Source organism: Furipterus horrens, unplaced genomic scaffold (assembly GCF_987537825.1).
Source record: "Furipterus horrens unplaced genomic scaffold, mFurHor1.1.pri manual_scaffold_11, whole genome shotgun sequence".
NCBI classification, from domain to species: domain Eukaryota; kingdom Metazoa; phylum Chordata; class Mammalia; order Chiroptera; family Furipteridae; genus Furipterus; species Furipterus horrens.
In genome coordinates, this window is record NW_028327181.1 from 51923697 (window position 1) to 51935794 (window position 12098).

The 12098-nt window shown below is 44.5% G+C and overlaps 2 long non-coding RNA genes across 4 annotated transcripts; both read left to right on the top strand.

Annotated features, from left to right (window-relative positions):
* Positions 1 to 505: 505 nt before the first annotated feature.
* LOC149997571 (uncharacterized) lies at positions 506 to 8873 on the top strand. Of its 3 annotated transcripts, none has more exons than XR_016514275.1 (9): positions 506 to 651; positions 1352 to 1478; positions 4178 to 4255; positions 4724 to 4787; positions 5070 to 5171; positions 5319 to 5421; positions 6727 to 6819; positions 6953 to 7713; positions 8825 to 8873. It is a non-coding gene; the product is annotated as an uncharacterized LOC149997571 (long non-coding RNA). The 3 variants fall into 3 exon arrangements; XR_016514277.1 differs by having other exon boundaries at positions 7024 to 7713; XR_016514276.1 differs by lacking the exons at positions 506 to 651; positions 1352 to 1478 and adding an exon at positions 3190 to 3248.
* A 271-nt stretch (positions 8874 to 9144) lies between these two features.
* Positions 9145 to 9633, top strand: LOC149997572 (uncharacterized). The gene is made up of 2 exons (XR_016514373.1): positions 9145 to 9241; positions 9346 to 9633. It is a non-coding gene; the product is annotated as an uncharacterized LOC149997572 (long non-coding RNA).
* The last annotated feature ends 2465 nt before the right edge of the window (positions 9634 to 12098 follow it).

The window sequence follows — 12098 nt, forward strand, 5'->3', positions numbered from 1 at the left end:
GGTGGCACTGGCTGTAAGTGATGATGGAGGAAGCAGCGATGGGCGCAGTTCATCACAGGAATTAGTGTGGGGAAGGCCAGGGGAGGGGGAGCGAGGGCTGGGTGCAGGTGGGCCAGGCTGGGGGTCATGGGGGACATCTGGAATGCAGCCCGCCTGGGGACTGAACCTGACCGCGAATCGAATGGATGACCTTTCACTTTGCGGGACGATGCCCAGCCGACTCGCCGCACCGGTTCGTCAGGGCTGCGCAAACTCATTTCAAGACAAAAAGTAAAACAATAAACACAACAAATAACATACAAAAAAAGTAAGTTCCTTTTTTTTATAATCTTTAGAATTTCGCCTTTTTCTGCCTTTTAAATTTATGTTGTATATATCAAGTATGATTTTTTACTGCTATACCATCTGATGGCTTTTCTGTTTTTCTGTAATTATTCAATGCAAAATACGCAGCCAATGTTCCAGGAGAGCTGGAGCTGGATGGGTGTGCTCTTTGTGCACTGCAAGAAGGTCGTGTTGGTTCTCATGTAAAGCACTTGAAACTGACATCAATGCCTGTTAAGTGAAGACGGGCATGCTATGGGGACATTTCATCCTTGTTCCCTCTGGCTTGAAAGTTCTGGTGTTTCTGAAGTCAATGGCCTGATGAAGGCAAGTTGTCTATTTCAACCCAATATTCTGCCCTGTGCTTTCAAAGCTTTGACACAAATCTGTCCGTGTCATGGGTCACGTATACTTCTTTATACTCCTAGCTCTTGGCTCAGTGCTCCTAGTTCACATAGGTTCATGTACACATAGTTTTTCTCAGATAGCTTTAATGATGCCGTTTTCTAAGGAGAGAATTCTGGTCAGTCTTTTCCTATTTCTTTGCCGTTGCCGTTGGCAAGTACCCAAAATGCTAGATTGGGGGATTCGAAAAACAGTTAAAAAGATGTGATCACAGGTGGCTTCCCGCCCCCCGGGCCTTCTTCTGCTTTGTGCTTTTCTGGAATTTTTACAGTGAATTTCTTTTGTAAATGAAAAAAAAATTTCTCCCCACTGGAATACATTGTATTCAGTCTCAATAAATGCAAAGGAGATACCAATGATATTTCACATTGTTTTTCCTCAAAGCACTGAACAAATAAAAAATAGATTTAAAATACAGCCATTTCCAAATTATTACATCTTTATATACTTCATTCCTAAGGGGACTGTTTTGTTTGGATCCGAGGGATTATAGTGCTTTGTTGTCTACATGTGTACATACACTTTTTTAATTTCTTTTTTTATTATAACTGAAAATTTGAAGTTTAGTTTGTTTTCATGCATTGCTTTCTCTTTTGATTTTTATTATTTGGTTTGCATCTAGACTGCAAACAAAATAATACGTACCATCCGGAGTAGGAGGCCTCAGCTGTTCAGAAGTATTAAGGCCCTTTGTGATGCTTCTATGATGTTAGCAAACTTTGATGCCACTCAGTGGAAGACTCAGAGTGGTATGTATCTAAAGAATGAGTGTTCACTTCTGGCTATGTTACTTTCTGTGGGGATATATTAATTTTGGAACCCATATGTTAATCTCTCTAAGATCACCAGCAGTACTGTAATTACAGATATGAAGGTCCTGATGATCACAATTCACACATGATGGAAAACTTAATTTTTATCTAATAGCTTCAACCCCGTCCACTTTTCCACTTGATATCCTTTGGTGCGACTGATAATAAATGACTGCACTGACTTCATTATTTGATTTCTCTGGGTAATCGTCTGTTGCAGAGAACTGTAGAGAAGCAAGTCCTTTAACTGAATAGCTGAGAGTTTTCAGGGTCAAAAGTGTTTTAGAATGGTGTTAGTTACTCACTGTGCCCTTGGAGTGAAAAGTGAAAAGGCTTCCATTTCCTCCATAGAATGCCTTGCCCGTAATCCATCCCTCTTCTTGCTGGGTCTGTACGATGGCTATAAGCTGCTGTAGTTTTTGGTTATATGCCCTCACTTATCAGTATCTTTCTCCCCATGCTTTAATAATGATATTGCTTTTTCTGTTCAGAATCAGAGCTTCCCCTTTAAATCCTTACTACTTTGAGATAAGAATGAGACTTCTCGTTGTGTTCCTCTAAGCAAACAAAAAGTATCATCAAGCCCTTTATTTCCTTTTAAATAGTAATGTGGCAGGAGTATATTATGTCATCATCTAATGTAATTTTTTTTTTTTAAGCATGTAATTACCTTACGGTGCTCAGCCCAGCCCTCAGACGGAATGCGGCCACCGAGCAGGGGCAGGTCACCTGCAGACGCGCCGTGAGCCGTGCTGACCATCGCCTGCTCTGACCCTGAGCTGCGTCGGGTCCTGAGCCCCGGGGTCTTCGTTTCTAAGCCAGGGCCTGAGCCACGGAGCAGCGGCCGGTCGGGGCTGTGGCATCTGCTGAATGGGGCTGTAGTTCAGTGCTAGTCCTCCGTTTTTGGTTGTCACTGAAACCTCTGTATTTTAAATACAAAAGACATAAGTAGTCTAAGTTTGAGTTTGAAATGAGAGGTGCGGTGGGGCATGGCTTTCTCAGGTACAGTGAGAGCAGTCAGCCGTGCCGTGCCGTCTGTGCTCTGAGCTGAGCAGAGAAGGAGGCGAGGCCAATAGACTCAAACTCTCGATGAGCCTGAAGACTGTTTAATAAGTGTGCGGGAGAAGAGGTTAGATTAGAATGTGGAATTTAAGATTTCTAAGCAGGTGTAGTTTTCGGAAATTAGAAACTATACAGTATAATCCGCATAAATGGTTTACTGAAAGAGAGTAAAATGGAATTACCTTGGAAAGAGATGAAGGATATTATGAATATAAAATGACTTTATATATCGCTCCTCTGCATTTTAAATTCTACCTGCAACTACTTCATTTTTGAAATCACCTTTTAATCAAGATTTCTCTAATTCTGTCCAGAAGTAGTCCATGTGTGTTTTATTGGAGGTGGACCTCCTAAACAGTGGTAGGGATGAGGAAGTCAGGCAGAGCAGAAAGAGAATAAACTAGTGTGCGCTGTAGTACTGAGGGGATCCGGGCGACGAGTCATTTGGTGCCTCTGCAAAGTTTATGTGCCAGTTGGGAAGAAAGTCAGTTAGCTGTGGAGCCTCCGAACCTCACTGTAATTTTCACTCAGAAGTTGCTTTTGAACCAGATAAACTCCTTCTTGCTCCCGAAACAGTCTTTTTAGACTCGCCAGAGACATCGTGGATGGGATGGGCATTACTGGTGTTGAAGGCATCTTCGGAAGGTAAGTGATGGAACGTAAGGTAAAGACGATGATTTTTGACGCCACGATTATTTGGATAGTCGATTTCTATAGGTTATAGAATTCATTGCTAGAATTACATCTCAGTGCTTTGCCAGTACTAAGGGCCAGACCCTGGGTGAAAATCATAATCATTTCCCCTTCTTTCAGATAACCTGGGACCTCCTCCAGTATATCCTATGGACTGTCCTTCCCAACTTCTTCTGGAAGACTCCCACCTTTGCCTTTGATACCTCTGTTCTAGCTAACTCTTCTTTTTTACTGCTGAAACTCCTATCGGGCGCTCACAGTCGGGCTCATATGCCTTCCCAAAGGAGCTTACGGTCCACCTCGAATGTCTGCTACAAGAAATGTGCAGTTCCCTGTAGCTTTCCCACCATAGGTCTCTATACTCAGCTTTTAATGGGGCAGAGTCTAGTCAAAGTAAACTAATAATTACCATCATGAGTGACTGAAAGAAATATGTTGTAGTATTGTATCATTATATTTGCAGATATTTTAATTAATGTATAGTTGACATAGCATCTTAGATTACTTTCAGGTGCTGGACGACGTAAGGATCCGACATTTACATACCGTACTAGATTGACCATCATCTAGTAGCCATAGGTCACCATACAAAACTATTACAAGGTTATTGACTGTATTCCCTGTGTTGTATATTACATCCCTATGACTTACTTATTTTATAACGGAAAGTTTGTATCTCTTAATCCCTTTCACCTTTTCATTCATCCCCCACTCCCACCCCAGGGCAACCATTAGCCTGTTCTCTGCATCTGTGAGTCTGTTTCTGATTTCTTTTGTTGGTTTTGTTTTTTGTTTTCTGTTTTAGATCCCACATAGAAGTGAAATCGTAGCGTGCACGTCTTTCTTTGTCTGACTTCTTTCACTGGTATAACACCCTTTAGGTCCATCTAACGGCTACTGTTGCTGTTGCTTGGGGAGACACATCTGAAGAAAATATTGCTAGGGCTGACGTCAAAGAGGTAAGTGCCTATGTTTTCTTCTAGGAGTTTTAATGGTTCTTAGGTCGTACATTTAAGTCTTTAATGCATTTTGAGTTTATGATTGTGTACGGTGTAAAAACGTTGTCCAGTGTTCGTTTCTCACGTGTATCTGTCCAGTTTTCCCAACACCATCGAGGAGGCTCTCCTTCCCCGTCGTGTACCCTTGCCTCCTCGGCTGTGGGTGAAGTAGCCGTATAATGTGGGTTCGTCTCTGGGTTCTGTATTCTGTTTCATGTAGACATATATTTGTACTGATTTCAGAAAATTCTACTGAAAGCCCACTCTGCCAAGTACTACACTCTTTGAGATATGAATTTGGAAGTTATTATCAAGAATGGTCTGGGTATGCCACACATGACATAGCTAGCTAGCTAGACAGACAGACAGAGAGACAGATGTGGAAAACACTGGTGTGTAACAAAAGCCATATTTATAATGTGGTTGTAGGTGCTGTGAGAAAACCACGGAGGTTAAGAGGAGCTCTCGGGAGACCCTGTTAACCACTGTAGAGGTAAAGTATATTGCAAGGAACTCTTTATTCCTCTACCCGAGGCACTGTCTTGTCAACAAGACACTGCTTTGAGGAACAGCGCTTCCTTTTAATGTGGTGGGCCGGTGCCCAGCAGCGGGAGGGCGGGCTTGCACACAGCAGTAAAGAAAGACTGGTGTGGAATGCCTGCAGTTCCCTCGGGTCTCTCACAGTGTTAGAGCAGAGCAAGCAATCTCCGGTCTTTGGTACGTAAATCAGCACGTGGGCATCTCAGACCCTTCTTTTGGTATTCATTGTCTTCAGAATGGAGTCCGTTGCAGCACTGAGAGGATTCAGGTTATCTCCTCTTCCCCCCGCCAGGTTCTGAACCAGGTCGTCAGACACATGGGCGTCAGAGTCAGCGTGGTTAGTCGGGGCTGAGGAGTGCGGGCCAGACTGGCTTGCGTCTGGGCCTCTCTGCTGTCCTAGCCTTGGGATGGTCGGTCACCCAGCGGGGCTTTGAACCTGCAGGTCACACACACTCCATTAGGCCCTCTGCCTCATGTTCAACAGGGCAGAAAGGGAAGGCAGTCCTGAAATTTCCAGTGTTTCTGACCCTGGCTCTACCCAGCAGGAACTGTGTCCCTAAGGCAGCCATTGACCATCCTGGGAAAAGGTACTTGCGGCAAGAGGCGAGGAGTCTTCCTCCTCAGGGAAACGTGGGAGGTGGAGGATGGGCAGACTCACTTACATCCCTGCGGTTTTTGTTCCTTCAGGCTGGTGGGGCTGGGCCTGGCTGGACTTCAGTGTCCCCTGTACTGTCTTTAAAAAATATCGACACTGACCAAATGCAAACCAAATGTTTAGGGATGTGTCAGGAACATCGACATGTTTTAAATGCTCTCCCGCTGTGCAGCCAGAGCTGAGAATCGCTGTCTTTAATTCACTGGCATTAACCACTAAGCCTCTGATCAGGCAACAAGGGTGGGGCTGCATCCTGTGTGGAGTGAAAGGAACGGTCTGTTAGGACGGTCCTGTGTCCACCCTTAGGAACCGAAGGCTTCATTATAGGTCTCTGCAGTGCTGGTGGCGTTATAGATTTTTGCTAGAAAGGGGGTGCTGTAAAGGACCCCAGTGGTGTGTTGGCCATTTAAGCAATGAGGCCACGCTGTTCGCAAGACGGAATAAAACGCATTCCCTCTTCTTTTCTCCGTCTCAGTTATGTTACTACACACACTATTGATTACAGTTTGCCATTGACTCCGCAGTCAGAGTCAACGATAACCTGGATGTCTCCATAATGGAGAAATGAAAGTCTAAAGTCAAATTGTCTTGCCTTTTTGTGTTTAAGGTAAAAAGGCCAAACTTCTCCAATTAATTTAAGATCCAAAGAAGTTTAAAAGATTCCCCAATAGTTTCCTCTGCTCACTCTCAGGCAGAAGGGTCTTTCACGCCTGGGTAGATCTGGGCTTCCTTTAGGAGCCGTGTGCTGAGTGAACACCTGCTGGCAGAGGGTCGTTTCTTCCAGGACTCAGAAGAGTTAGTAGTCAAATGTCAGACTGCTCCTGAGCTTCATTCTTTCGATAGTCACAGGGTATAAGTGAGAGAAGCCACAGCGGCCAGGGCCCCGAGGGGTCCCTGCAGCAGTGTAAGGGCTTTAGGTTCTGCTGAGTGAGATGGAAACTGCGGGAGGGCTGTGAGCCCGAGAAATGACTTGCATCTCCACCTGCAATACCCGTGTCACTGAAAAGGTCACCGTCTCGTGATTTGTGTATTTGACACTGAGGTACCCGATCTTCCCTCCGTGAATGTTCAAATTTCCTGAAATCATTTGATTGTCCCAGTCGTTGCGAGTAGTTTGCCAGTTGAAGGCTGTGCATCTTCGGCTTTAGGAGGTGCTTCTCAGTGGCAGCAGGGGTCCCGGTCCTGCAGATGCCAGTCCTGGCCCCTCTCTTGTAATTCATTGCTTTTCCTCTCTTAGGTTTCACTGGGCCCCAGTCACTGTCTCTGACGGAATAGCAGCTCAAACATCTCCTTGCTCACCAAACCCCTCTCTAGGAGCGCCTTGGCCCAGGTGTGCTTCCCTGCCCCTCTCAGCACCTTTGTCCCCTCTGGCCTTCATGATCGCTCTTTCTTCATAACAGACCGCTGGGTCCTCCAAGATGTTAATCAGCTCCACTAAGCAGATCTCTTTCTTTGCCTCACAGGTTCTCAGCCAAGGGCAGTTCTGTCTCCTAGAGGATAGCCGGCAGTGTCTAAAGACATTTTTGATTTTCAGACAGGGGCAGAGGGGTGAAGAGGATACGCTCGACACTTAGCCGGTTTCGGCCAGGGAGGCCGCTAAACGTCCCGTATACAGGGCCGCCCTCGCAACTGGGAAGGGTCCGATGCCGCGGCCCACGCAGCGCGATGTCGGACCTAAGAGACCAGAGAGCGTGTCGACCTGGAGATTCAGAGAAAAACGCAGACACAAGACACAAGATGAATGCAAAGCGGGGGTCCGGTGGCCCGTTGCCCTCGGATGGAGAGACAGTGACACAGGCCTGAGTCCACCAAGTTTATTTATAACGTTCCAGTACATCAGCTACTGACATCAGCAGTCAGGAGGGAAAACTAACAAGTGAAACTTCTAAGAAACGAAACTGATGAGAAACCCCTGAGAAAGCTGCAGGCGGCGCGTTCTCAGATTTCTCGCAAGTAGCTCCTGCTCTAACCTAGTAGTCAGGATGTCCCCTGCTCCTGCTGCTGCCAGCCGGCGCGGCTCCAGCCCTCGTATTCGGTCAGACAAGACCTTGCAAATACCTGATCCCGGCCAAGCGAGCTGGCCTTCCTTTTGGAACTTCAGCTTTCACCGTGCCCTACAGTCCAGCCCCAAAAGGTGCACAGCGCCGGGACTGAGACACCCTGCTCCAGCTTAATCGGCCTCTCTTCCCGTATTGTCTTCTCTCAGCCACTTCTGTTCTAACAGGTAAGACTGCGGTATGTTTTTTAAATCACTTCCTTCTTGATTTTAGAGTTTGCATATGTGATTCCTAACACACATCCTTGGGTTGGAAATACTTTGCGTTGTTTCTCTACTCCAACCCAAGAAGACCATAGAGTCTCTTTATAATTGAGGCCTTCATTCCTTTTCATTAGTTGATTAGTAAAAGATTCCTTCCTTTGGCGGTGAAACTGGTTTGGATCTCTGAAATCTAAAGCCATGTCAGTGCTCTACTTGAAATCACATAGGGGCCCTGAACTTGTGGACAAACCACTTATATTCACAGTCGGTCCCGCCACACTTTTTAATGGGCCTGGAGGATGCTCAGAACCGCATAAACAGACACCAGATTTTGGTACTGCTGATTCAGTACATTAAACATGTAATGCTAAATACATTGTCCAGTCTCAGCCCGAAGACCTGCTGGGAAACGCAGTAAAGCCATCAGTAAAAAAAGCGTTCTTAACTTTATAATGCCGGAGTATCCTGCAACGTCCCTCATACCTAGAATTGAGTCTTCAGTTTTTATTAAGACCTGTGTGGTAAGCACTTGCTAAGATACGTTTTAAAAAATGTTGGTGCTTATAAACAGCAGAGGCAGTTAGCTGTTCTGAATTGTCAAGGTCATCCATCCCTCACGACCTCCCTTACTAAAATTTGTGATGTCAAGCCACTTGCTCTGGCCATACCAGTTATTTTGGTATTAAAATGTTTCTCCATGTATAACTTAAGATGCCAACCACAGCACTAGATCTTGTGTTTTGAGGAGCTTTCAATAAGTTAGACCTTTTTCTCTTCACTCAAAGTTGGAACTAATTGAGGGGGAAAAAAAGAGAGGGGGAAAAAAAAACCCCACAGAAGAGCCTTGGGAATGGGAATAGGATAGAGAGCAAAATGTCAGGTTGCTGCTATGAAAACTCTTGGAGAACAAGACTCAGGAGTGAGGTCAGCAGGGTTGCCAGTGCTGTCACACTCGTAGCCTAGCCTAGCCTAGCCTAGCGTCGTGCGTGAGAATTGGGCCTGCAATGTAAACGCCCTCACCCAGCACAGGGAGAGAGGAGAAAGAAAGTGACTGGTGCTTATCTCCTTTTAATAGATCAGTTTCACCACATGAGGAAACACGAGTCGAGGGATGTCACTGCCCCGAACAGTGGCCCGGGAAGGAATTCATTCAGAATGGGGTGAGAAGCCCGGAGCCTCGTACGACTGTAGGTCCCTCCACAAGAAACAAGAAGCCTGTGCGCGCAGTAAGTCTGTCCCTCCCCCAGTCAACTACCACGTGACTGGCCTCTGCTAGTTTTATAACACTGTTCCTGCTGTTACTAAATACGCCATCAAGGTGCATTTTGTTCTTCTAACACGTATGTTCTCCTTTCTAGGTCCTCCCGTATGCTCCTCTGTGTGACTGGCCCATGAACCCTTCGAAAGCTTTGTATTCACAGCAGGGGCTGGGGATGAAACTGAGCTCCACTTCACTCTGAATGCGGACGACCAGGAACGCAAACAGTCTCCGGTGAGCAGAATTTTAGGAAGAGCCGTCAGTTGTTCAGATTTTCCTATTCCCGAGGCCCTTTGAAATGATCTGCCTCATTAATGCCTTTGTGTTCTTGTCATTAGTGAAATTGGCCAGAGTTTCAACAAAGTTCCTGAGGATCTCTTGATGAGAATACAAGAGAAGCTCAAAGGAGTGGAGGAAGGAGCTGTGCTCAGTGTGGGTGGACGAGCCAGTTTACTCCTACAACAGGCCATGGACCCCCAAGACCTCCGCCGACCTTCCCCAGGGTGGAAAACTTGCGTGTGATATTCAGCATATGAATCACTCTTGAATTCAACCTTTGGAAATTATACGCTGGCCTTTATCTCGAACCCACGCACATACGTTGAATATATAGTATTACTCCTTAACTAAGCAAACTAGCTACTGTGTTTTTTAAAAAAAATGTGAACTTCTCACTTGGGTCACTTAGACATGCCTTGAGGGTCTCAAGGAACATCTCTTCCTGCGCCCTTCAGACATAATTGTCATTCATGCTCCGTTTCTTGGCTAAACAGCTATTTGTTTTTCTTCTCAAGTACACGCTGTATCATTTTCAGTAGAATCTCTAACTTGACGCTTCAGCTGAAACAGGCAGCAGGAAAACAAGAGCATCACTGGCAGCTTTTCCTCTAGGATGAGTACAACAAATGTCCTGCTGGTTTTGAGGTGGCCTTTCCTTACAACCTGCTTCCCCGATTTTACGTATGAATGAAAGATATTCAATATTCGTATGTAAAAGGAAGAAAGCCCCTTCAAAATAGTAACCACCTCTATATAGCATGGTCAAACTACCTTAAAAATAAGCAATGTTAAAAACAAGTTAGTGTTTAAGGAAGTATGTTTGGATTTTCAATAGCAAAATCATGCAAGGTTACTGGATAAAGAGTTGTTATATTGTGGAGAACACATTTCAGAGACACAGATATAGTATGGTTACTAGTTTTAAAAAATGTATCTTGGACCTACTCGTTCTTTTCTCTTTATCTTTGAAGCTCTCTGTGTTTCCTATTACTTCTCTTTGGGTGATGCCTTTTTCTCTGTTTTCTAGTTCATGAATTAGCTTGTCAGCTGTTCATATAACCTCCTAAAATTATTGATTGGGTTGCTGTTAATTTCTAGCTGCGTATCATTCTTCAGATCTGCCTGTTGTTTCAGGGTGCCTAGTTGGTTTTTTAACTTTTCAGTTCCTTTTACGTCAGTGGTCACTTTATACATGCTCATTTTATAGTGTCTCGAATAGTTCTATTAAAACAATTTCCTCTTGTCTGTATGTGTTGATTCTCATATCTGGTAGACTGTTTACGCAGGTATTTTGTAGTTTTGAAAGAGGAGCTCATTTTCAGCAGGGCTTTCTCTGTACTACTCTTGAGTGACGTGTTAAGAATAGTGCCTTCTGGATAAGTTTTGTGTCTCCTTATGTCCTATTCCCAGGGCTGTTACCGACAAAGGACCGCTATTATTTTAATTTCTCAGCTTCAGAGTTTCCAGACCTCAAGAGGAATGTGCAGACCCCCCCAGGCCAGGACAGACACACTTTTCCTCTTCACCTGCCTGTCCTAGTGGCAGAGTGTTCTCTTGACTTCCCTTTCACTGAGGGGTCATCCGCGACTTGCCTCCTGTTTATGGAGGGCTTCGGGGGAGGGGCATTTAATGCCCACCTGCTGCCTTTTGCAAGGCCAAGGTTCCATGAGTTCCCTTATAGCTTGTTCAAGCTGAAACCCACAGGTTGATGATGAGATGGGCAAATTGTGCCAGGCCAGCTAGGAGAGCTAGAATGTCAGCTCACAGCTTATGTGTCTACTTTTCAGTTTCCTTCCATTTTGGCCCTCAGGATGTCCCCTTACTTTCTTGTAAGTTCTCCTCTTCATGTAATAGATTGTTTCTTACATCTTCTTCAGCATTTCTGTGTTTTGTTGCAGAGGAAGAGTTGAGCTATCGAGTTTGCTCCACAGCTAGAAATGGGACACTTTCCTGTCTCCATACTGTCATCAGATAACAAGTAAAACTACTGACTTACCTATTGGTGAAGAGAATTCCTCTTCCACCCTTAGGAAGGTGTTCGTTTCTGCTGCAGAGATTAAGAAATGGGTGGTTGAACTTTCCTCGTATTGTTTAGGTAACCAGCTTATGTAAATAGTTGTTTCTCTTTTGAAGGGTTAGCGTTTCTGTCTCTTGCCAATAGCAAGCACTCACTCAGCTCTTAGCTCCCCATCTTCCTCCCCCTCCTCAAACAATCTCTAGCACTTTGTAGACTATAAATTTCTTGGTTTGGTTTCTGGAGAGCTGTTCTTAATATTATTTTTCCTTTCCACTTGCAAACTCATCTCGGTGTATCTTCTTCTTCTAGGCTGACTTCACTGGTCATAAAACTACCATTATATACCAAAGATTAGTAAATCAAAGGAATGTATGCAACTTCGAATGTCTTTAGTTAAGAAAGCCTTGAAATCTTCATGAATGAGTACAAAGGGATCAGTTAGATGATAGTATAGGTAAATGAATTTGTAACTAATTCTTGCTAATAGATGTATCCAAAGAGCTTTGAATAACATCGTGAACGGACTCTTCAGCCTTTAATAGTGTACTATGAGGCTTCTGTCCTGTTCAAATATTCTTACTAATGGGTTTGAAAAATTTACCCAATATACAGATAACAGACGTAGGGGAATTATAGGTAAGGAAATTAGAATTCTAAAAGATTTTGACAAGCTGGAACACTGTCTAGAAATAAATAGGACAGGAATTTACCGAGAACAGATGAGCAGTGCTTAGGTTTATAAAACATTAGTTACAGAATATCTGTTGTATGCTGAGTACCTGATGTGCGTTATAT